The following is a 23,570-nucleotide window of genomic DNA, read 5'->3' on the forward strand; positions in this document are numbered from 1 at the left end:
ACCAGCCGGTCTTCCTCCTCTGGGTTCTGGAGCACTGGAGTCAGTGTTTTGCCAGTCTGGCTGTAAAGGTACTCGATTCCCAGCAATTCACCTACAATAATAAAATAATAAAAAAAGAAAAAAAAGTGCTCTTAATAATTTATCAAGTACATTGGAGGCTAAATAGATAACTTAATAGAATATTGCAAAATAACAAATTAAATTTCTTACCTGTATATGCTCCAGGAGGGCGATAGCGCTCATCCCAGGGCTTCCCAAAGACTGTTCGGCTAAGCCGGTCCACAGCCTCTCTCATGGCACTGCCATATGTCCGAATGGAGGACGCCCGTTTTATGGCATCTTCCATTCGGTCATCATTCCAACGCATCAAGCCCTCAAGGAGATAGGCCTGAAAATGCGCATCGCTGGCACTGGTTCCTAAAAGTTAAATAATATTAAAAAATATATAAAAAAGGGGTTTTATATGTCACATATGAACAATATATGTACTACACATAAGGTGCTCTGAAGTAACTTGTATACTACATTTAATAGAGTTGTGTAACTAAATTAAAAATGATTGTCACTTATTCCTGTATTACTAGTGACTTGTTAGTCAAGACAGCTTTGTCAATGCTAATGACATTAAAAAGTAATTGTAATGTAGAGTGTGACATTTATTAATGCGGCATTACTTTAAAGTGATGGAAGCAGTTACAGTGCTTATATTTTCTACAGAAAAATAATAATCCATATGCATGTAATACCTGGAATAAAACGGTTCAGGTGGAGGTGGAACGACTCCAAGGAGGTAGAGCCACGAGCACACCTGTAGCAGCACAGCTCCACGCTGCCTTTCTTCAGTGTCCCTGTCTTCATGTACAGCGGAAAGTCCTCTGGGTCTTGTATACACTGGACGTGCTTGCGCTGTTCCTTCCATATCTGCTGGATCCGTTCGTGGTCCAGCAGAGGAACTCCCAGGGTGTCCTTCCCATCCGCACTGTCAAACTGATCAATCAGTGACCCAATCAATCTGGCGGTCTCCTCCACCCCCCTGGTCCTCCTCCGGCAGTGCAGTGCCAACTCCCTCCGGGTAATGCGAGCACTGACCGCCTTTTCTGAGATGTGGCCAGTCTTCTTTGCCGCCAGGTCACTCTCTTTTGCAGAGCGAAGAGCAGCCACATCCTCTGGATCCCACTTAAAGATGCACGTGGACAGACGTGCCATAAAGATCCCGTAGAGTGGATGAGCCTCTGTCGTGACACCTGCAGCAAATCGCCGCATGAAGTGCCAGATGTCGAGGCGCACTACAAGCTCATCCCACTCCGAAAACATGATCTTCACCCGCGATTGGCCATACTGACTGCAGCAGTCCCTGTCCACGTACATCACTTTTGGGGCTGCCTCTCCTGCCTCTCGGTAGCGTTTCATCAGACCAGCTGCCATGGAGTCCAGTCCATGTCCCTCGGCAGCTGTCAGCACAGAGACAAGGACCTGGCCGTGTTCATTTCCGACATTTGTGCACCAGGCAGCTGTTCCTGAAGCAGCACCGGCAAGTTTCTTTGTAACCTACTGGGAAAAATAAAAGATGTGCTCTTTATGTATGCACATCACACACATATCCATATCTGGCAAATTTCTGGATATAAACAGGGCTTTGATACCTTTTTTGTCGAATCCATCTTGAGAACACAGCCAAAGACAGATGTTAATTTGGCCTTGACCTCGTGCAGTCGCCCCAGAACATCCCTGGCATACACGGCTAACAGCCACTTAGGTTTAGGCAGGGCAGGTAAAAGTGGAGGATCAGCAAACACAGGAGGCTGCACAAGGAAGGACCTTGTGAATGGTTCGCAGGCAGTCAGGTACTGCAAGACACGCTGTGTCCATGCCTCACTGTGCTGTTCCATCAGCTTCCTGTAAAGCTGAGTCACACTGTTGCCCAGTGTCCTCTCCCTCATCATCCTCAGCACCCGGTTGTCACATGAGTATCTAAGGAAGCAACAGTATAATCATGCAAATGCTTTAGTTGGTAAAAAATAACCCATATAAAAGCACCTAATAATGAATGATTGTCATTATGAATTACCTGTATGTCAGCAAAGCTGGAAACTGACTGCGGTGGCCCATATCCAGCTGTCCTAGGATGTCCTCAGACCAGGCAGGATATTTCTTTTTGCAGCGTTTGCACTCCAGATACTCAGTGGCAAGGTCATACCACCCGTCGATGTCCAAGACCTTACGCACGGTACGGTAAATTCCTGCCGCTGTTAGTCTGTGCTTACCACAGTCTGGGCGAACCCAGACAAGAGGAAATAACCACATCTTCAGCGGCATCCATAAGAAAAGGGGCCGATAGAAGAAGAGGTCAGGTGAGGCAGGGGGCTGAGTGTTTATTAAAGGGGGCTGAGGAGGATACCACCAAAGTTTCAGCTGGGACACTAGTTCTGACTTGCCGGTTCGTGGGTTGGCCTTAAATAGTGTGTTCCGGATCCACTCATGCTGGAAAGGTGGAAGTTGATCTTTCCAGTGACTTGGAAGCTCAGCTGGTGGCTGGTGATGTGAAGGAGCTGGTGCCTTGGCAGTTTCCACTGATGGAGATGGACCAGCACAGTCCTCTGAGTGAATAGTAAAAAAAAAAAACAATAAGGATGACTGTTGCATTTGATAGTAATATGCCATAAATGCAGCGCACAAACAGCCTGCAAAGCACAATTTTTGAACAAGTATTCATAATTATTATGTTATATTTAGGAACGAGAGTGAAGAAAGTGGTACTAGTGTTAAGGAAGCAAAGAACACAGCATACACTATATTAATTTAAGGAGAATGAGGATCAGATGGAATGGAGGAAGGAAAATGTGGTGTGATGAATTAAGTGTAAAGCAACGAAGCCCACGGACATGAAGCATACACACAGACAGAGTAAGGAAAAACTGTTCCTCTAATCATTAGAACAATGAATCTCCACCATCCTGTCTGCTCAGGGAGAGCTGAAGAGTGTGTGAGAAGAGCAAGCGGTGTGAAAAAGTTATCTGGTGATTATCTAACAACGGGTAAGTTCGGAAACGCAAATAAATACACTGACACCTTGGAACATCCTTACGGTTTTGAAGAAGTGCACTCAAAGAAAGCATCCCGCTTGAGGCATGATATGATATAATTCTGTATTGTAAACAAAACATATTTTAAAATGTTGATTATTTTCCCCCAAGAAATAACGCTTCTCAGTGTGTTTTCACAAAACATTCTTGTAATATGTGCATTTGTGTCATATGCCACACCTGTATTTAGCTGTGCTTCACATTGTGATGCAGCAAATACCAGCTCCTCATCGTCATCTTCAGCAATGGGAACGGACTTGCCTGGAGCACAAATGTTAAAACTATCATTGTGAACAATACACAGAGACAAACATATGTAAGATGGTGCTTACTTACCAGTAGCGAAAAGCTGCATGGGGGGCAAATGTTTGGCTGGGGGTTCTGCTGCTGGAGGAGGTAAAGTGGACTGCAATAATGGATCTGGAAACGGCAAGTTGACAAGTTTGCCATAATGATAAATTAATATATGTAGAAATGCTGTAGGTAAAATTCTATATTCACACTCCTACTCACAGGGTTTAACTGGTGATGTGAGTTTTTTCGCCAGCTGTGAAGGCGACAAATTTTTGCCACGTGCCAACAGCGCTTTCACAGTTGCGGTCTTCTGTACACCAGTTTGGATAGTTGCAGGTGGAGGTGCAGTGGTTGCAGAAGCACTGGAGGTTGCAGCGTGAGGTGCAGGCTGATTTACGCTGGTGCCCACAGCAGAAGCCCATCTTTTCAGGACATATGTCTTGAAAATGGCCATGTTGGTTTTGGGCCTGGCATCTGCCTTAACGAGGTACCTGATGAGTGCTTGAGCCTCCTTGCTCTGGTCCTCATAAACATCTTTCATGGACCGGCCCTGGAAGTCACCAAACTCCACCATCAAGCAGCCCTGGTCTCCAGTTGCCCGGGCTTCTGCCTGCATTTCCTGCTTCCTCTGATACTTCTCCACTTCTTCTGCCATCTCTCTAATTTGAGAAGAGTACTGTAGGAACAGTTGTTTATTTTCTGACAGGGGTGTTGTCTGCGCCGTTTCATTGGAAATGCTGAGCACCAAATACACGGCATACCCCAGAGAGTTTTCCAGGAGCCATCTAAATCTCTGGCCCTGGTACTTCCCAAAATGAAGTTTGCAGTGAGCCAGTACTAAAAACTGGTCACTGGGGTCTCCACCGTTTGTGCTGACAAAAGTACTGGCCTCTGACAGCATCTCCTCCTTAGGTTTGGCCCTTCCAGACTCCACATTTTCAAGGCGCCTCGCCTCCGCCGAAGGTGCCATGAGGAGTCGGCTTGATGTTGCCGATTGCCGTTGAAAAGAGGGATATGCATACATTTTCTGAAATGAAAATCAGAAAAAGACTACTACCTTTTGCAATCTAAAAGACACCTGCATGTTAAGTGTGTAACAATAATTTAACAAGCTACGCATAAACTATATTACTGTGGTAATAAACATGGCCATGACATAAACTGTCCTGAAGATGAGTTTTCTACAAAGGACAGGAATCCCTGACATATAAAATATGTAACGTCAATATGAAGTCTGAAATTTCCTTTTATTTTCAATGCTGTCATCTTAAACCATGATTACACACACACCAGGCTACAAAATATTACATTAAATATATCATACTTCAAATGTTGTCATCTTACCCCAGGGTTACACCAGGTGCTTTTACCTTTTAAAATCTCAGCCATTTTTCTGTGTTTTTAACTTTCTGGTCAACCTAAATTAAAATGAGCACTATTCCCACATACTTTGGCCCATATGGATACATTTGGCCTTTTTTTGTTTGTTTTTAGTTAAGACTCTCAATGTTTTTTTATAAAAAAAAGTCATTATTATTACATTATTTTAGAAAATATCAATTATTTCTTGGTAAATGCAGTTTTCCATATCTCCACAACAATTTGGTAACGATTTTTACAATTAAAATGTGTGTGTGTTATTATGTGTTAATACCAAATATAAATGTAAATAGTTTAATCATTATTTTCATTCATAGGGCCCAGAAACCATGATTTCTTAGACAATAAACACATCATTGTTGACAGTAGCATAGCTTAATTAGCTGACGGTCGATAAATTTAACTTATCTGATCATTTATCATGTGAAAAGTTACAGGTTCACAGGTACTGAAGAAAGCATGAACTGTACATGCTAGCTAGCTATACTGACACGATTCATTTTCCAAAAATACACACTGTATATGAACAAATAATGACCAGTTTTCAATGAATAAAGTAATAGCCTTACCTTTAACAAAGATGACAACAACGGCGATTGGTCAAAAGGAGGCCACAGGAGAGAAACGCGATTGATCAAAAGTAAGCCACGGGAGAGAAACAAGATTGTTCAAAAGTAAGCCACAGGCGAAACGCGATTGTTCAAAAGTAAGCCACAGGCGGAACGCGATTGGTCAAAAGTAAGCCACAGGCGGAACGCGATTGGTCAAAAGTAAGCCACAGGCGAAACGCGATTGGCTCATGTGGGCTTACTTTGGGCTTACTTTGGCTCAGTCGGTGGGAAGCAGTAGGCGCGAGAGGTAGCGTGATCGATGCCCGCATTCTCCAAGTTGGCTCCTGCCCTTTTACTCACACATCCCTAGATCAGTGGTTTTCAATCCTGTCCTGGAGGCATCCCTGCCCTGCACATTTCGCATTTCCCCTCATCTAACACACCTGTTTCAAATCATCAGCTCATTAGTAGAGACTGCAAGACCTGATTTGGGTGTGTCTAATAAGGGAGACATACAAAATGTTCAGGGCAGGGGTGCCTCCAGGTAAGGTTTGAAAACCATTGCCCTAAAGAGACCGACTGAGCGTTTACGCAATGCTGCCACACTCCCACGTTAGCTTTTTTTGGGCTCACAGCTGCCAAAAAGTATTTCAGACATGGTCCTGTGCAAATTGGTTGCAAAACAGTGCCATTTTACGCACAGTTCCCTAAAGCAGTGGTTTTCAATCCTGTCCTGGAGGCATCCCTGCCCTGCACATTTCGCATTTCCCCTCATCTAACACACCTGTTTCAAATCATCAGCTCATTAGTAGAGACCGCGAGACCTTATTTGGGTGTGTCTAAAAAGGGAGACAATAAAAATGTGCAGGGCAGGGGTGCCTCCAGGACAGGTTTGAGAACCACTGCCCTAAAGAAACAGACTGAGCATCGATGCAATGCGGCCACACTCTCTACGTTAGTAAATTTTTTTGGACTAAAAGGTGCCGAAAAGTATTTCAGACATTGTCCTGCGCAAACTAGGTCCCACCGAGATTTGAACTCAGATCACTGGATTCAGAGTTCAGAGTGCTAACCATTACACCATGGAACCTTAACTGGAGCAGCTGTTGCTCACAGGGCCACAAACACTGGCACCATCGCCAAACCAGTGCTGTTTTATCTTTTCCTGCTGCAAGAAAGCACACAGGCTCCACCGAGATTCGAACTCAGATCACTGGATTCAAAGCCCAGAGTGCTGACAATTACACCATGGAACCGAAACTGCTTGGTTGGAGGCCAACTTGGAAACAGATAGCTCTCTGGCTGTGGGGAAGCAGTTATACAGAGAGGTTGGAACCCAGTGATTTTTGGTCAATGGCCCGCCTCAAAAAAGGGAAAAGAGTGGGAGATGTTGCTGAAACCCGGGACCGAACCAGGGACCTTTAGATCTTCAGTCTAACGGTCTCCCAACTGAGCTATTTTGGCTACAACAGACCTCTGCTTAGCAAGGGATTTCAGTGAGATCACCCTACTCATTGTCGGAGCTGAAGAGCAGAGCAGAGATGAGCCCCCAGACAATAAAAACAGCTGGCCAGTACGGGGATCGAACCCGCGACCGAGCTAATTTAGCCATCAGTGTCTGCCTGATCGGAAAAAACCTGCCATAATGTTTGTGAATGCAATGAGACAATAAAGCTTAACATTTTAACCTGAACAAGGGCTCGTCCGGGATTTGAACCCGGGCACTCTCGCACCCAAAGCGAGAATCATACCCCTAGACCAGACAGTGTGAAAGGCACTGAAAAGAAGGCCCAAAGACAAGAAAAAATAGCTATTTCAGCAACAATAAAAGAAGGAACATGAACTAATGTGGAAGCAATCAAAGTTCTCGAGACAGTGTGAAAGGCTAACGAATGCAAGTTTGCCTCTTAATTGACCTAAAAATGGGGCTGTATCTAACATGTAGAGGGATGTTAGGGAGGACAGCTGAAATGGTCAGATGTCACTTAGATTAGCGGGCCTCAATTCCAGTCCTCGCGCCCCCTGCTCTTCACATTTTGTAAGTTTCTCGTATAGCTTCAGACATTTGTTCCATTCGAACGTAAGTGCCCTGAGAACTGGACATCACATGACATCCCTCCGTGATTCAAGTTCAAAGCGTATGTATACGTTCAATTCATAGTGATTAATACAGTGGTGTATCGAGGTAAATGATGTCACACTTCTCCATGTGTGAAGAAGTTGCGCAGCACAAATCCGTGAACCAATGTTCCAAAATGAAGTATACTTTGACGGATTTCCCCTGCTCAGGGAGTGGGGAGCAATGAACAGTGTGTAGAGACCATGTCAATCACTATGAGCTCACTTCTAATGAGCTGATTATCCGAATCAGGTGTGCTAACAAAGAGAGACATGCAAAACATGCAGACCTGGTGGGAGCGAGGACTAGAATTGAGAACCGCTTCCTTAGACTTTAAGTCAGTGTGAGCAAAAGAGGTGAGAAGTTGTCTGCATGATCCGAGTGTTCCAAGGTAGCCTACATAATACAAGAATCCATACACATGCATACTGGCGTAAAAAGACCGAGAAGGTCCTTAAACACAAAAGCTTAATCTCTTTGTTAATTCGACAACATAATCTCGGCCAGTGCAAAGGAGCAAGCCCAGAGGAGGGACAGCCTCTTTGCATCAAACCCATCATTCCCAGCTATGCTCGTCATTCTTGAAAGGCCAGGGGAATTAGCTCAAATGGTAGAGCGCTCGCTTAGCATGAGGAAGGGGTCCAATCTTTGAGCCCCGCACGCAAGCGAAAAAGACGCAGAACACGTGAAAACGCCAAAGGATTTCCCCTGCGGCAATACTCGGGGTATATGTTTCTGCGTTTTGAAGAGTTGTTATTACATGTGAAACAATTCTACCCTGCGCGGCCTGGATTCGAACCCGTGCTCTCTCAGATGAGCCATGACGTCATATGTCCACGACGTGTATTGTTAAGCGTGCAATAAACCGAGACTTTTATTTTGTTATCTATGACATACCATTGATTGCTTTTATACTACATAGATTTGTGTGTGTATTATTAAAAAAAACTTTTTTCATGTTTGTGTTTAAATAGAATTAATAAAAAACGTTTCTTAAAATATGTTTTGTGTGTGTGGATATGATTTGATTGATATGATTTAGCAGATTTTTTTTTTATCTGATCAAAAAAATGTTCTATTAAAATGAATACAAACACATACACACAATATAAAAAGAACAATATAAAAGAGTGGGCCCAAGTAATATATACAAAATGTTTTATTAAAATGAAAACACACATACATACACACAATATAAAAAGGACAATATGATAAGAGTGGGCCCATATAATATAAACAAAATATATACAGGATAGATATAATGTACTTGTATAAAAAAAAAATATGAAAAGAGTGGGCCCATATAATATAAACAATATATATATACACAGGAAAGATAATATGTACTACTTATATAAAAAAATATGAAAAGAGTGGGCCCATGTAATATAAACAATGATTCTTCTGCTGCCGTTGAAAAATGAAAGTAAATTACTTGTAATATATATATATATATATATATATATATATATGTGTGTGTGTGTGTGTCTGTGTGTGTGTGTGTGTGTGTGTACAGAAGTATTCAGTTCCCTGGAACCAAATAATGTGCCTTGCTTACCACTGAATGAGTGTCCTCTGGTTCAGCTCAAACAGCTGGATCATTGTTTCATCCATCAGCCTTCGACTGTTAAGCACCAGGTCTCGGATGTGGTGGTAATCTGAAAGTATTTTAGACCACCTGGGGGTGCAAACTCCAGCCTTCTTGGTCGGTGACTTGTGTAAAGCACACAGCTTCATACAAATGGCCTCAACCAAGCGGCTGGTGCTGGGCCACTGTGCTGGACCCCCAGGATGTCCAATCAGACACCGTTTCACACTCTCCACACCCGGTGTGACTCCGGACCGCTTCGGTGCCTTAAAGCGCCCATGTGTCAGCTGAGGCTGATGTCGAGGCTGATAGTTGACCCGCTGTTTATCAACGTCAGGGAGAGCTGTCCACAGCTGGATGGCCTCTGTCACCTGCAGGTCGGTGAGGTAAGGAGCCTCACGAAGACCCACCAGGAAACCAGCCAGATCCTGGACCTTGTCCTACCCAGCGATGCCATCAGGTCCAATGACTGCTCCCTAGTAAATGCAGATTAGTGTTAATATACACTTTCAGTTAAAAGCCTTTGAACAGAAATATTTTTTTTACATTTTTTAAAGTATACTGCTCAACAAGCCTGCATTTATTTTATTCAAATACAACAAAAGCCATTATATTGTGAAATAATTTTACTATTTAAAATAAAAATGCTTTCTATTTGAATATAGTTTAAAGTGTAAGTTATTTCTGTGATGCACAGCTGTATTTTCAGCATCATTCCTCCAGTCTTCAGTGTCACATGATCTTCAGAAATCATTCAGATATCCTGATTTGTTGTTCTAGAAACCTTTTTTTATTGATATTATTATCAATATTTAGAACAGTTGTGTACATTTTGTTCAAGATTCTTTGATGAATAGAAGGATCCAAGATAAGAGTTTATCTGTAATAAAAAGCTTTTTTAACATTATACACTATACCATCCAAAAGTGTGGAGTCAGAACATTTAAATCATTATATATTTAGTATTAAATTATAGAAATTAATCCTTTTATTTAGCAAGGACGCATTAAATAGATGATAAAGACATTTATAATGTTACAATATATACTGAACTTTCTATTCATCAAAGAAACCTAAATAAAAAATCTCTAGGAGCTATTTTTAACCTAATAATAATAATAATATAGCACCCGGCACCCGGTTTTTTTAGCAGCAAATTGGAATGATTTCTGAAGAATCGTGTGCCCTGAGTAATGATGCTAAAATTCAGCATTGAAATCACAAGACTGAATTACTTTTTTAAATATATTCAAATGGATAGCAGTTATTTTAAATAGTAAAAATATTTCAAAATATTACTGCTTTTGTTGTATTTTGAATCAAATAAATGCAGGCTTAAAAAAAACACCTTGCTTGTAGTGTATTTGGAATAAAACGAGACTGAAACAAAATAAAGCCCTTAGAGTGTCTTACCTGAGCCTCGCCGGAGACACTGCTTCCAGTGTCAGATGGCTGTGACAGCACAGAAGAGGCAGGGGCGAGATGCTGTCCCTCTCCTCCAGATGATGTGGACGGCTCAGCCAGTGATGCTGGGGACTGAGGCAGAGGCAAAGATGAGGGGCTGTTTCTGAGATCACGGCAGGGGTCATCCTCATACAGCACTGGAACTGTGATGTCCTCCATGCTCTCTTCCTCAAACCCCTCATCTAGCAGGTCCTGATCATCAACCTCCTCCACCAGCCGGTCTTCCTCCTCTGGGTTCTGGAGCACTGGAGTCAGTGTTTTGCCAGTCTGGCTGTAAAGGTACTCGATTCCCAGCCATTCACCTACAATAATAAAATAATAAAAAAAGAAAAAAAGTGCTCTTAATAATTTATCAAGTACATTGGAGGCTAAATAGATAACTTAATAGAATATTGCAAAAGAACAAATTAAATTTCTTACCTGTATATGCTCCAGGAGGGCGATAGCGCTCATCCCAGGGCTTCCCAAAGACTGTTCGGCTAAGCCGGTCCACAGCCTCTCTCATGGCACTGCCATATGTCCGAATGGAGGACGCCCGTTTTATGGCATCTTCCATTCGGTCATCATTCCAACGCATCAAGCCCTCAAGGAGATAGGCCTGAAAATGCGCATCGAATGCAAGTTGGCCTCTTAATTGACCTAAAAATGGGGCTGTATCTAACATGTAGAGGGATGTTAGGGAGGACAGCTGAAACGGTCAGATGTCACTAAGACCAGCGGGTCTCTTTAGGGCAATGGTTTTCAAACCTTTCCTGGAGGCACCACTGCCCTGAACATTTTGTATGTCTCCCTTATTAAACACACCCAAATCAGGTCTTGCAGTCTCTACTAATGAGCTGATGATTTGAAACAGGTCTGTTAGATGAGGGGAAATGCGAATTGTGCAGGGCAGGGATGCCTCCAGGACAGGATTGAAAACCACTGATCTAGGGATGTGTGAGTAAAAGGGCAGGAGCCAACTTGGAGAATGCAGGCATCGATCCCCCTACCTCTCGCATGCTAAGCGAGCGCTCTACCATTTGAGCTAATTCCCCTGGCCTTTCAAGAATGACGAGCATAGCTGGGAATGACGGGTTTGATGCAAAGAGGCTGTCCCTCCTCTGGGCTTGCTCCTTTGCACTGGCCGAGATTATGTTGTCAAATTAACAAAGAGATTAAGCTTTTGTGTTTAAGGACCTTCTCGGTCTTGTTACGCCAGTATGCATGTGTATGGATTCTTGTATTATGTAGGCTACCTTGGAACACTCGGATCATGCAGACAACTTCTCACCTCTTTTGCTCACACTGACTTAAAGTCTAAGGAAGCGGTTCTCAATTCTAGTCCTCGCTCCCACCAGGTCTGCATGTTTTGCATTTCTCTCTTTGTTAGCACACCTGATTCGGGTTGAAACGTGAAGCTTTATTGTCTCATTGCATTCACAAACATTATAGCTGTTTTTTTTCAATCAGGCAGACACTAATGGCTAAGCCAGGCCGGTTAGCTCAGCTGATTAGTGCGTGCTGCTAATAACGCCAAGGTCGCGGGTTCGATGCCTGTACTGGCCAGCTGTTTTTATTGTCTGGGGGCTCATCTCTGCTCTGCTCTTCAGCTCACACAAAGAGTAGGGTGATCTCACTGAAATCCCTGCTTGCTAAGCAGAGGTTTGTTGTAGCTGAAATAGCTCAGTTGGGAGAGTGTTAGACTGAAGATCTAAAGGTCCCTGGCTCGATCCCGGGTTTTGGCAACATCTCCCACACTTTTCCCTTTTTTGAGGCGAGCCATTGACCAAAAATCACTGGGTTCCAACCTCTCTGTATAACTGCTTCCCCACAGCCAGAGAGCTATCTGTTTCCAAGTTGGCCTCCAACCAAACAGTTTTGGTTCCATGGTGTAATGGTCAGCACTCTGGGCTTTGAATCCAGCGATCTGAGTTCGAAACTCGGTGGAGCCTGTGTGCTTTCTTGCCGCAGGAAAAGATAAAACAGCACTAGTTTGGCGATGGTGCAAGTGTTTGTGGCCCTGTGAGCAACAGCTGCACCAGTTAAGGTTCCATGGTGTAATAGTTAGCACTCTGGACTCTGAATCAAGTGATCCATTTTCAAATCTCGGTGGGACCTATTTTGCCACCAGTTTGCGCAGGACAATGTCTGAAATACTTTTCGGCACCTTTTAGTCCAAAAAAATTAACTAACTTAGAGAGTGTGGCCGCATTGCATCGATGCTCAGTCTGTCTCTTTAGGGCAGTGGTTCTCAAACCTGTCCTGGAGGCACCCCTGCCCTGCACATTTTTATTGTCTCCCTTATTAGACACACCCAAATAAGGTCTCGCGGTCTCTACTAATGAGCTGATGATTTGAAACAGGTGTGTTAGATGAGGGGAAATGCGAAATGTGCAGGGCAGGGATGCCTCCAGGACAGTATTGAAAACCACTGATCTAGGGATGTGTGAGTAAAATGGCAGGAGCCAACTTGGAGAATGCGGGCATCGATCCCACTACCTCTCGAATGCTAAGCAAGCGCTCTACCATTTCAACTAATTCCCCTGGTCTTTCGAGAATGACGAGCATAGCTGGGAATGACGGGTTTGATGCAAAGAGGCTATCCCTCCTCTGGGCTTGCTCCTTTGCACTGGCCGAGATTATGTTGTCGAATTAACAGAGAGATTAAGCTTTTGTGTTTAAGGACCTTCTCGGTCTTTTTACGCCAGTATGCATGTGTATGGATTCTTGTATTATGTAGGCTACCTTGGAACACTCGGGTCATGCAGACAACTTTTCACCTCTTTTGCTCACACTGACTTAAAGTCTAAGGAAGCGGTTCTCAGTTCTAGTCCTCGCTCCCCCCAGGTCTGCATGTTTTGCATGTCTCTCTTTGTTAGCACACCTGATTCGGGTTGAAACGTTAAGCTTTATTGTCTCATTGGATTCACAAACATTATGGCAGTTTTTTTTTCAATCAGGCAGACACTGATGGCTAAGCCAGGCCGGTTAGCTCAGCTGGTTAGAGCTTGGTGCTAATAACGCCAAGGTCGCGGGTTCGATCCCTGTACTAGCCAGCTGTTTTTATTGTCTGGGGGCTCTTCAGCTCTGACAAAGAGTAGGGTGATCAGTTGGGAGAGCGTTACACTGAAGATCTAAAGGTCCCTGGTTCGATCCCGGGTTTCGGCAACATCTCCCACACTTTTCCCTTTTTTGAGGCGGGCCATTGACCAAAAATCACTGGGTTCCAACCTCTCTGTATTACTGCTTCCCCACAGCCAGAGAGCTATCTGTTTCCAAGTTGGCCTCCAACTAAGCAGTTTCGGTTCCATGGTGTAATGGTCAGCACTCTGGGCTTTGAATCCAGCGATCTGAGTTCGAATCTCGGTGGAGCCTGTGTGCTTTCTTGCCGCAGGAAAAGCTAAAACAGCACTAGTTTGGCGATGGTGCCAGTGTTTGTGGCCCTGTGAGCAACAGCTGCACCAGTTAAGGTTCCATGGTGTAATGGTTTGTCTGAAATACTTTTCGGTAAGGATGGCTGAAGCGAAACAGTCGTTCCGAAGCTTTGCGAGATCCCGAAGCGCAGATGTGTCGAAACACTGATCCGAAGCGTGATTCGAAACACCCATGTCACGTGACTATGACCAAACGAAGCCTCGAACTGTTTCACTAATTGTTTCATCAGGTGTGGTCCGCCGAACCAGCGTTTGATTGGAACGGTCGGGAACAGACCACACAATCGCACATCTGTATAAAAGTGAAATAAACGCATTTTGACCTCGTGGGTTTTTGTGAGAGGAGTTTGACTTTGAGATAGCGGATTTTTGGTGATATAGTGACATAGTGCGATTTGATTAGTTATAGGCAATTTAGACTTACATTTAAATTTACACAACACATTGACTGAGAGGCTAGAGACAGACAGAGTATACATATAGTGACACATTAATAGATACATAGATATAAATATATATAGACAGCTAGATTAATAGATAGATACATATATAGATAGATTACAGATACATATATAAATACATATATTATAGATAGATACATATATAGATAGATTATAGATACATATATAAATACATATATTACAGATAGATACATATATAGATACATAGATTATAGATACATATCTAGATACATAGATCGATTCATATATAGATAGATAGATTTGGATAGATAGATAAAATGGAAGCTCCCCAGATGAGATGCCGTACATCTGTGGTGTGGGAGCATTTCCATTTAGAAACCCCAAATAAAGTGAGATGTGTGTATTGTGATCGGCAGCTAGCCTACTGCAACAATACATCATCCATGATGCGCCATTTGAGGAGCACTCATCCTGCCATTTTGCAGGGTGCAGAGGATGGCATTCCCCCTGTACCTAGGCCTGCTACTGACACTGCTGGGCCATCTAAGCAAGGTATGCATTGTTTGGGATATAATTATAATTGAAATATAATTACAACCTTTTGGGACACTGTTTATAAAGTTTATAAGTTATATAAAGCACTGATTATAAATACTGGAAGGTTTCCAAATAATGAACCAGTAGGCTATACTTTTAATAGATGTGCACTAATTGAAGCTGTATTTTTCCAATGTATTTGTCTGAAAGTATGTTTTGTCTTCTCTTTTAAAAGTCAGACAGAGGGAATTGGATGAGGCTCTTATAAACATGGTGGTGAAGGATCTGCAGCCCTTCACCATCGTGGACGATGAGGGATTCAGGGCATTTGTGAACAAGCTTGATCCAAGCTATGTCCTCCCATCCCGGAAGGTGCTTAAAATAATGGTCAGTGAAAAGTACAACAAAGCCAAGGAGAAGACAATGGAGGACCTACAAAAGGCCGAATTTGTTAGCCTTACAGCTGACATGTGGTCCTCCATTATAATGGATGGATATCTTGGTGTGACTTGCCATTACATAACACCAGAGGCAAAAATGGCAACTGTTGTACTGGGTGTAAGGAGGTTTTACCAAACCCACACAGCCCAGCATCTCATGGAGGCTAAAACCTTGCTAATGGCTGAGTGGGGAATAACCTCCAAAGTTCAGTGCATGGTGACTGACAATGCATCTAACATGATCCTAAGTGCCCAGCTACTCCACCTTCGCCATGTCCCATGTTTTGCTCATACTTTAAATTTGATTGTGAAAAAGGCACTAGATCAAACCCCAGTCATCAATGAAATACGCCAGAAGGCCAGAAAGATAGTGGGGTTGTTCAGATCCAGCTGCAAAGCAAAGGACAAGCTTGTGGAGATGCAGAGCTTGATGGGAAGACCAACTCTGAAACTGATACAGGAGGTTGACACGAGATGGAACAGCACATTTGACATGCTACAGCGCTTGTATGACCAACGTGAACCAGTGGCTGCTGCACTTTCCAACTTAAACAATGATACTGCTCCCCTGACAAGTATTGATTATGACATTATTGAACAATCATTGTCAATACTGCAACCATTCAAACTCGCAACAACAGAGATGTCAGAGGAAAAGAGAGTGTCTGCTTCAAAGCTTATACCACTGTACAGGATGTTGCAGCACAAGCTTGCACAGAAAAAAGGAAATGCAACGCAGGAATCAACTGTTCAATTAGGTAGGCCACAATGACCATACTACCCATGTGATTGGCCATAACTGTCATATTATTGTCATTATTATAAATATGTGTTTCTCCTGTTTTGGCTCATAGGCTCACATCTGCAAGAAGGTCTGCACTCCAGATGTGGAGGTTATGAGAGTTTTAGAGCCTTGGCACTGGCTACACTGCTGGACCCAAGGTTCAAAAATGTGGCATTAGGAAATGCTGCCAAAGCCCAGGAAGCTGAAAAGCATATCACACTGGAGTGTGCTTCACTGATGCGTTCAAACACAAATCCTGGTGAGCAGTTTCAGTCTGTGTTATGTTATGTAATCTGAATCATGTAATATAATATATCCTTCATATATGCCGTCAGTTTAGGATTTGTTACTAATTGCTGTTTTCATTTTTATTCAGACCCAGAAATGTCAACATCACACCCATCATCATCATCATCATCACCATCAACATCAACACCAGTAGAAACACAGGACAGTTTATGGGAACTTTTTGATACTCGCATCCATCAAACCAAGATGATACACAATGCTACAGCTGATGCCACAGTGGAAGTGAAAAAATACATCAACGATGCGTATTTGCCCAGAACTCATGATCCACTAACTTACTGGAAAGAGAGAGCAGTAATCTTTCCTCATTTGTATGTCCTTGCAAAAAAATATCTTTGTATGCCAGCAACAAGTGTCCCTTGTGAGAGGATTTTTTCAAAGGCTGGAGAAATTATCTGTAAAAAAAGAAGTAGGCTAAGTCCTTCCACAGCAGATAAATTAATATTTTTGAATAAAAATCTCTAAAAAAGTGAGACATTGTGGCTTGATTTCTTTTATTAATATTCATTTTTCATGACCAAAATAACATTATGCACAGTGAGGAGCCTATAAGTTACAAGCTTCACATATTAGAACATTATAATAATAAAAAAACAACACATTTTTTTAATGGCTCGTCAAGGTTGTTTCAGATCAACACCTGCAAGTGACCACTAGGTGTCACCGTTGAGATGGGTGTCGGATTGATTCGAAGCCTCGAAACAATATGGCACATTTGGTTCAACTGTTTCATTGGTTCACGAGGCCTCGATTTTGCCATCACTACTTTTCGGCACCTTTTAGTCCAAAAAAATTAACTAACGTAGAGAGTGTGGCCGCATTGCATCGATGCTCAGTCTGTCTCTTTAGGGCAGTGGTTCTCAAACCTGTCCTGGAGGCACCCCTGCCCTGCACATTTTTATTGTCTCCCTTATTAGACACACCCAAATAAGGTCTCGCGGTCTCTACTAATGAGCTGATGATTTGAAACAGGTGTGTTAGATGAGGGAAACATTCAAAATGTGAACGGCAGGGGTGCCTCCAGGACAGGTTTGAAAACCACTGTTTTAGGGAACTGTGCGTAATATGGCACTGTTTTGCAACCAATTTGCACAGGACCATGTCTGAAATACTTTTTGGCAGCTGTGAGCCCAAAAAAAGCTTACGTGGGAGTGTGGCAGCATTGCGTCAACGCTCAGTCGGTCTCTTTAGGGCAATGGTTTTCAAACCTTTCTTGGAGGCACCCCTGCCCTGAACATTTTGTATGTCTCCCTTATTAGACACACCCGAATCAGGTCTTGCAGTCTCTACTAATGAGCTGATGATTTGAAACAGGTGTGTTAGATGAGGGGAAATGCGAAATGTGCAGGGCAGGGATGCCTCCAGGACAGGATTGAAAACCACTGATCTAGGGATGTGTGAGTAAAAGGGCAGGAGCCAACTTGGAGAATGCGGGCATCGATCCCCCTACCTCTCGCATGCTAAGCGAGCGCTCTACCATTTGCGCTAATTCCCCTGGCCTTTCAAGAATGACGAGCATAGCTGGGAATGACGGGTTTGATGCAAAGAGGCTGTCCCTCCTCTGGGCTTGCTCCTTTGCACTGGCCGAGATTATGTTGTCGAATTAACAAAGAGATTAAGCTTTTGTGTTTAAGGACCTTCTCGGTCTTGTTACGCCAGTATGCATGTGTATGGATTCTTGTATTATGTAGGCTACCTTGGAACACTCGGATAATGCAGACAACTTCTCACCTCTTTTGCTCACACTGACTTAAAGTCTAAGGAAGCGGTTCTCAATTCTAGTCCTCGCTCCCACCAGGTCTGCATGTTTTGCATGTCTCTCTTTGTTAGCACACCTGATTCGGATAATCAGCTCATTAGAAGTGAGCTCCTAGTGATTGACATGGTCCCTACACACTGTTCATTGCTCCCCACTCCCTGAGCAGGGGAAATCCGTCAAAGTATACTTCACTTTGGAACATTGGTTCACGGATTTGTGCTGCGCAACTTCTTCACACATGGAGAAGTGTGACATCATTTACCTCGATACACCACTGTATTACTCACTATGAATTGAACGTATACATACACTTTGAACTTGAATCACGGAGGGATGTCATGTGATGTCCAGTTCTCAGGGCACTTACGTTCGAATGGAACAAATGTCTGAAGCTATACGAGAAACTTACAAAATGTGAAGAGCAGGTGGCGCGAGGACTGGAATTGAGGCCCGCTGGTCTAAGTGACATCTGACCATTTCAGCTGTCCTCCCTAACATCCCTCTACATGTTAGATACAGCCCCATTTTTAGGTCAATTAAGAGGCCAACTTGCATTCGTTAGCCTTTCACACTGTCTCGAGGACTTTGATTGCTTCCACGTTAGTTCATGTTCCTTCTTTTGTTGTTGCTGAAATAGCTATTTTTTCGTGTCTTTGGGCAAGAAGGCTCGTTGGTCTAGGGGTATGATTCTCGCTTTGGGTGCGAGAGGTCCCGAGTTTAAATCCCGGACGAGCCCTTGTTCAGGTTAAAACGTGAAGCTTTATTGTCTCATTGCATTCACAAACATTATGGTAGGTTTTTTCCAATCAGGCAGACACGGATGGCTAAGCCAGGCCGGTTAGCTCAGCTGGTTAGAGCGTGGTGCTAATAACGCCAAGGTTGTGGGTTTGATTCCCATACTGGCCAGCTGTTTTTATTGTCTGGGGGCTCATCTCTGCTCTGCTCTTCAGCTCCGAATTCCCTGCTTGCTAAGCAGAGGTTTGTTGTAGCCGAAATAGCTCAGTTGGGAGAGCATTAGACTGAAGATCTAAAGGTCCCTGGTTCGATCCCGGGTTACGGCAACATCTCCCACTCTTTTCCCTTTTTTGAGGTGGGCCATTGACCAAAAATCACTGGGTTCCAACCTCTCTGTATAACTGCTTCCCCACAGCCAGAGAGCTATCTGTTTCCAAGTTGGCCTCCAACCAAGCAGTTTCGGTTCCGTGGTGTAATGGCACTCTGGGCTTTGAATCCAGTGATCTGAGTTTGAATCTCGGTGGAGCCTGTGTGCTTTCTTGCCGCAGGAAAAGATAAAACAGCACTAGTTTGGCACTGGTGCCAGTGTTTGTGGCCCTGTGAGCAACAGCTGCTTCAGTTAAGGTTCCATGGTGTAATGGTTAGCACTCTGGACTCTGAATCCAGTGATCCGAGTTCAAATCTCGGTGGGACCTATTTTGCAACCAGTTTGCGCAGGACAATGTCTGAAATACCTTTCGGCAGCTTTTAGTATAAAAAAATTAACTAACGTAGAGAGTGTGGCCGCATTGCATCGATGCTCAGTCTGTCTCTTTAGGGCAGTGGTTCTCAAACCTGTCCTGGAGGCACCCCTGCCCTGCACATTTCGCATTTCCCCTCATCTAACACACCTGTTTCAAATCATCAGCTCATTAGTAGAGACTGCAAGACCTGATTTGGGTGTGTCTAATAAGGGAGACATACAAAATGTGAAGGGCAGGGTTGCCTCCAGGACAGGTTTGAAAACCACTGCTTTAGGGAACTGTGCGTAAAATGGCACTGTTTTGCAAATAAATTGCACAGGACCATGTCTGAAATACGTTTTGGCAGCTGTGAGCCCAAAAAAAGCTAACGTGGGAGTGTGGCAGCATTGCGTCAACGCTCAGTCGGTCTCTTTAGGGCAATGGTTTTCAAACCTTTCCTGGAGGCACCCCTGCCCTGAACATTTTGTATGTCTCCCTTATTGGACACACCCAAATCAGGTCTTGCAGTCTCTACTAATGAGCTGATGATTTGAAACAGGTGTGTTAGATGAGAGGAAATGCGAAATGTGCAGGGCAGGGATTCCTCCAGGACAGGATTGAAAACCACTGATTTAGGGATGTGTGAGTAAAAGGGCAGGAGCCAACTTGGAGAATGCAGGCATCGATCCCACTACCTCTCGCTTGCGCCTACTGCTTCCCACCGACTGAGCCAAAGTAAGCACAAAGTAAGCCCACATGAGCCAATCGCGTTTCGCCTGTGGCTTACTTTTGACCAATCGCGTTCCGCCTGTGGCTTACTTTTGACCAATCGCGTTTCGCCTGTGGCTTACTTTTGATCAATCGCGTTTCTCTTCCGTGGCTTACTTTTCTCCAATCGCGTTTCTCTCCTGTGGCCTCCTTTTGACCATGCCCCGGTCGTTGTTATTGTCATCTTTGTTAAAGGTAAGGCTATTACTTCATTCATTGAAAATTGGTCATTATTTGTTCATATACAGTGTGTATTTTTGGAAAATGAATCGTGTCAGTATAGCTAGCTAGCATGTACAGTTCATGCTTTCTTCAGTACCTGTGAACCTGTAACTTTTCACATGATAAATGATCAGATAAGTTAAATTTATCGACCGTCAGCTAATTAAGCTATGCTACTGTCAACAATGATGTGTTTATTGTCTAAGAAATCATGGTTTCTGGGCCCTATGAATGAAAATAATGATTAAACTATTTACATTTATATTTGGTATTAACACATAATAACACATACACATTTTAATTGTAAAAATCGTTACCAAATTGTTGTGGAGATATGGAAAACTGCATTTACCAAGAAATAATTGATATTTTCTAAAATAATGTAATAATAATGACCTTTTTTTATAAAAAAAACATTGAGAGTCTTAACTAAAAACAAACAAAAAAAGGCCAAATGTATCCATATGGGCCAAAGTATGTGGGAATAGTGCTCATTTTAATTTAGGTAGACCAGAAAGTTAAAAACACAGAACAATGGCTGAGATTTTAAGAGGTGAAAGCTGTTGTAGCCGAAATAGGTCAGTTGGGAGAGCGTTAGACTGAAGATCTAAAGGTCCCTGGTTCGATCCCGGGTTACGGCAACATCTCCCACACTTTAAGGGGTGGTGTTGGCGCAGTGGATAAGATGCATGCCTTTGGTGTGAGAGACCCGGGTTTGAATCCACTGTGAGACACCAATCTGTCCCTGAGCAAGACACTTAACCCCTAGTTGCTCCAGAGGCGTGTGACCTCTGACATATATAGCAATTGTAAGTCGCTTTGGATAAAAGCGTCAGATAAATGTAATGTAAAATGTAAAGCACCTGGTGTAACCCTGGGGTAAGATGACAACATTTGAAGTATGATATATTTAATGTAATATTTTGTAGCCTGGTGTGTGTGTAATCATGGTTTAAGATGACAGCATTGAAAATAAAAGGAAATTTCAGACTTCATATTGACGTTACATATTTTATATGTCAGGGATTCCTGTCCTTTGTAGAAAACTCATCTTCAGGACAGTTTATGTCATGGCCATGTTTATTACCACAGTAATATAGTTTATGCGTAGCTTGTTAAATTATTGTTACACACTTAACATACAGGTGTCTTTTAGATTGCAAAAGGTAGTAGTCTTTTTCTGATTTTCATTTCAGAAAATGTATGCATATCCCTCTTTTCAACGCCAATCGGCAACATCATGCCGACTCCTCATGGCGCCTTCGGCGGAGGCGAGGCGCCTTGAAAATGTGGAGTCTGGAAGGGCCAAACCTAAGGAGGAGGTGCTGTCAGAGGCCAGTACTTTTGTCAGCACAAACGGTGGAGAGCCCAGTGACCAGTTTTTAGTACTGGCTCACTGCAAACTTCAGTTTGGGAAGTAGCAGGGCCAGAGATTTAGATGGCTCCTGGAAAACTCTCTGGGGTATGCCGTGTATTTGGTGCTCAGCATTTCCAATGAGACGGCGCAGACAATACCCCTGTCAGAAATTAAACAACTGTTCCTACAGTACACTTCTCAAATTAGAGAGATGGCAGAAAAAGTGGAGAAGTATCAGAGGAAGCAGGAAATGCAGGCAGAAGCCCGGGCAACTGGAGACCAGGGCTGCTTGATGGTGGAGTTTGGTGACTTCCAGGGCCGGTCCATGAAAGATGTTTATGAGGACCAGAGCAAGGAGGCTCAAGCCCTCATCAGGTACCTCGTTAAGGCAGATGCCAGGCCCAAAACCAACATGGCCATTTTCAAGACATATGTCCTGAAAAGACGGGCTTCTGCTGTGGGCACCAGCATACGTCAGCCTGCACCTCACACTGCATCCTCCAGTGCTTCTGCAACCACTGCACCTCCACCTGCAGCTATCCAAACTGGTGTACAGAAGACCGCAACTGTGAAAGCGCTGTTGGCACGTGGCAAAAGTTTGTCGCCTTCACAGCTGGCCAAAAAACTCACGTCACCAGTTAAACCCTGTGAGTAGGAGTGTGAATATGGAATTTTACCTACAGCATTTCTACATATATTAATTTATCATTATGGCAAACTTGTCAACTTGCCGTTTCCAGATCCATTATTGCAGTCCACTTTACCTCCTCCAGCAGCAGAACCCCCAGCCAAACATTTGCCCCCCATGCAGCTTTTCGCTACTGGTAAGTAAGCACCATCTTACATATGTTTGTCTCTGTGTATTGTTCACAATGATAGTTTTAACATTTGTGCTCCAGGCAAGTCCTTTCCCACTGCTGAAGATGACGATGAGGAGCTGGTATTTGCTGCATCACAATGTGAAGCACAGCTAAATACAGGTGTGGCATATGACACAAATGCACATATTACAAGAATGTTTTGTGAAAACACACTGAGAAGCGTTATTTCTTGGGGGAAAATAATCAACATTTTAAAATATGTTTTGTTTACAATACAGAATTATATCATATCATGCCTCAAGCGGGATGCTTTCTTTGAGTGCACTTCTTCAAAACCGTAAGGATGTTCCAAGGTGTCAGTGTATTTATTTGCGTTTCCGAACTTACCCGTTGTTAGATAATCACCAGATAACTTTTTCACACCGCTTGCTCTTCTCACACACTCTTCAGCTCTCCCTGAGCAGACAGGATGGTGGAGATTCATTGTTCTAATGATTAGAGGAACAGTTTTTCCCTACTCTATCTGTGTGTATGCTTCATGTCCGTGGGCTTCGTTGCTTTACACTTAATTCATCACACCACATTTTCCTTCCTCCATTCCATCTGATCCTCATTCTCAGAGAGCTGCACTGATTCCATTCTCCTTAAATTAATATAGTGTATGCTGTGTTCTTTGCTTCCTTAACACTAGTACCACTTTCTTCACTCTCGTTCCTAAATATAACATAATAATTATGAATACTTGTCCAAAAATTGTGCTTTGCAGGCTGTTTGTGCGATGCATTTATGGCATATTACTATC

The 23,570-nt window shown here is 43.3% G+C and overlaps 9 non-coding genes across 9 annotated transcripts; all 9 read left to right on the forward strand.

Annotated features, from left to right (window-relative positions):
* Positions 1-12,130: 12,130 nt before the first annotated feature.
* Positions 12,131-12,203, forward strand: trnaf-gaa (transfer RNA phenylalanine (anticodon GAA)). Its single transcript has one exon. It is a non-coding gene; the product is annotated as a tRNA-Phe (tRNA).
* A 135-nt stretch (positions 12,204-12,338) lies between these two features.
* Positions 12,339-12,410, forward strand: trnaq-uug (transfer RNA glutamine (anticodon UUG)). The gene has a single exon. It is a non-coding gene; the product is annotated as a tRNA-Gln (tRNA).
* A 1,030-nt stretch (positions 12,411-13,440) lies between these two features.
* trnai-aau (transfer RNA isoleucine (anticodon AAU)) lies at positions 13,441-13,514 on the forward strand. Its single transcript has one exon. It is a non-coding gene; the product is annotated as a tRNA-Ile (tRNA).
* A 247-nt stretch (positions 13,515-13,761) lies between these two features.
* Positions 13,762-13,833, forward strand: trnaq-uug (transfer RNA glutamine (anticodon UUG)). The gene has a single exon. It is a non-coding gene; the product is annotated as a tRNA-Gln (tRNA).
* A 4,974-nt stretch (positions 13,834-18,807) lies between these two features.
* Positions 18,808-18,879, forward strand: trnap-ugg (transfer RNA proline (anticodon UGG)). The gene has a single exon. It is a non-coding gene; the product is annotated as a tRNA-Pro (tRNA).
* A 96-nt stretch (positions 18,880-18,975) lies between these two features.
* Positions 18,976-19,049, forward strand: trnai-aau (transfer RNA isoleucine (anticodon AAU)). The gene has a single exon. It is a non-coding gene; the product is annotated as a tRNA-Ile (tRNA).
* Positions 19,050-19,131: 82 nt separating this feature from the next.
* On the forward strand, positions 19,132-19,204 carry trnaf-gaa (transfer RNA phenylalanine (anticodon GAA)). The gene has a single exon. It is a non-coding gene; the product is annotated as a tRNA-Phe (tRNA).
* A 297-nt stretch (positions 19,205-19,501) lies between these two features.
* trnaq-cug (transfer RNA glutamine (anticodon CUG)) lies at positions 19,502-19,573 on the forward strand. Its single transcript has one exon. It is a non-coding gene; the product is annotated as a tRNA-Gln (tRNA).
* Positions 19,574-21,158: 1,585 nt separating this feature from the next.
* On the forward strand, positions 21,159-21,231 carry trnaf-gaa (transfer RNA phenylalanine (anticodon GAA)). The gene has a single exon. It is a non-coding gene; the product is annotated as a tRNA-Phe (tRNA).
* Positions 21,232-23,570: the final 2,339 nt, after the last annotated feature.

The sequence above is a fragment of the Carassius carassius genome, chromosome 8 (genome assembly GCF_963082965.1).
Source record: "Carassius carassius chromosome 8, fCarCar2.1, whole genome shotgun sequence".
NCBI classification, from domain to species: domain Eukaryota; kingdom Metazoa; phylum Chordata; class Actinopteri; order Cypriniformes; family Cyprinidae; genus Carassius; species Carassius carassius.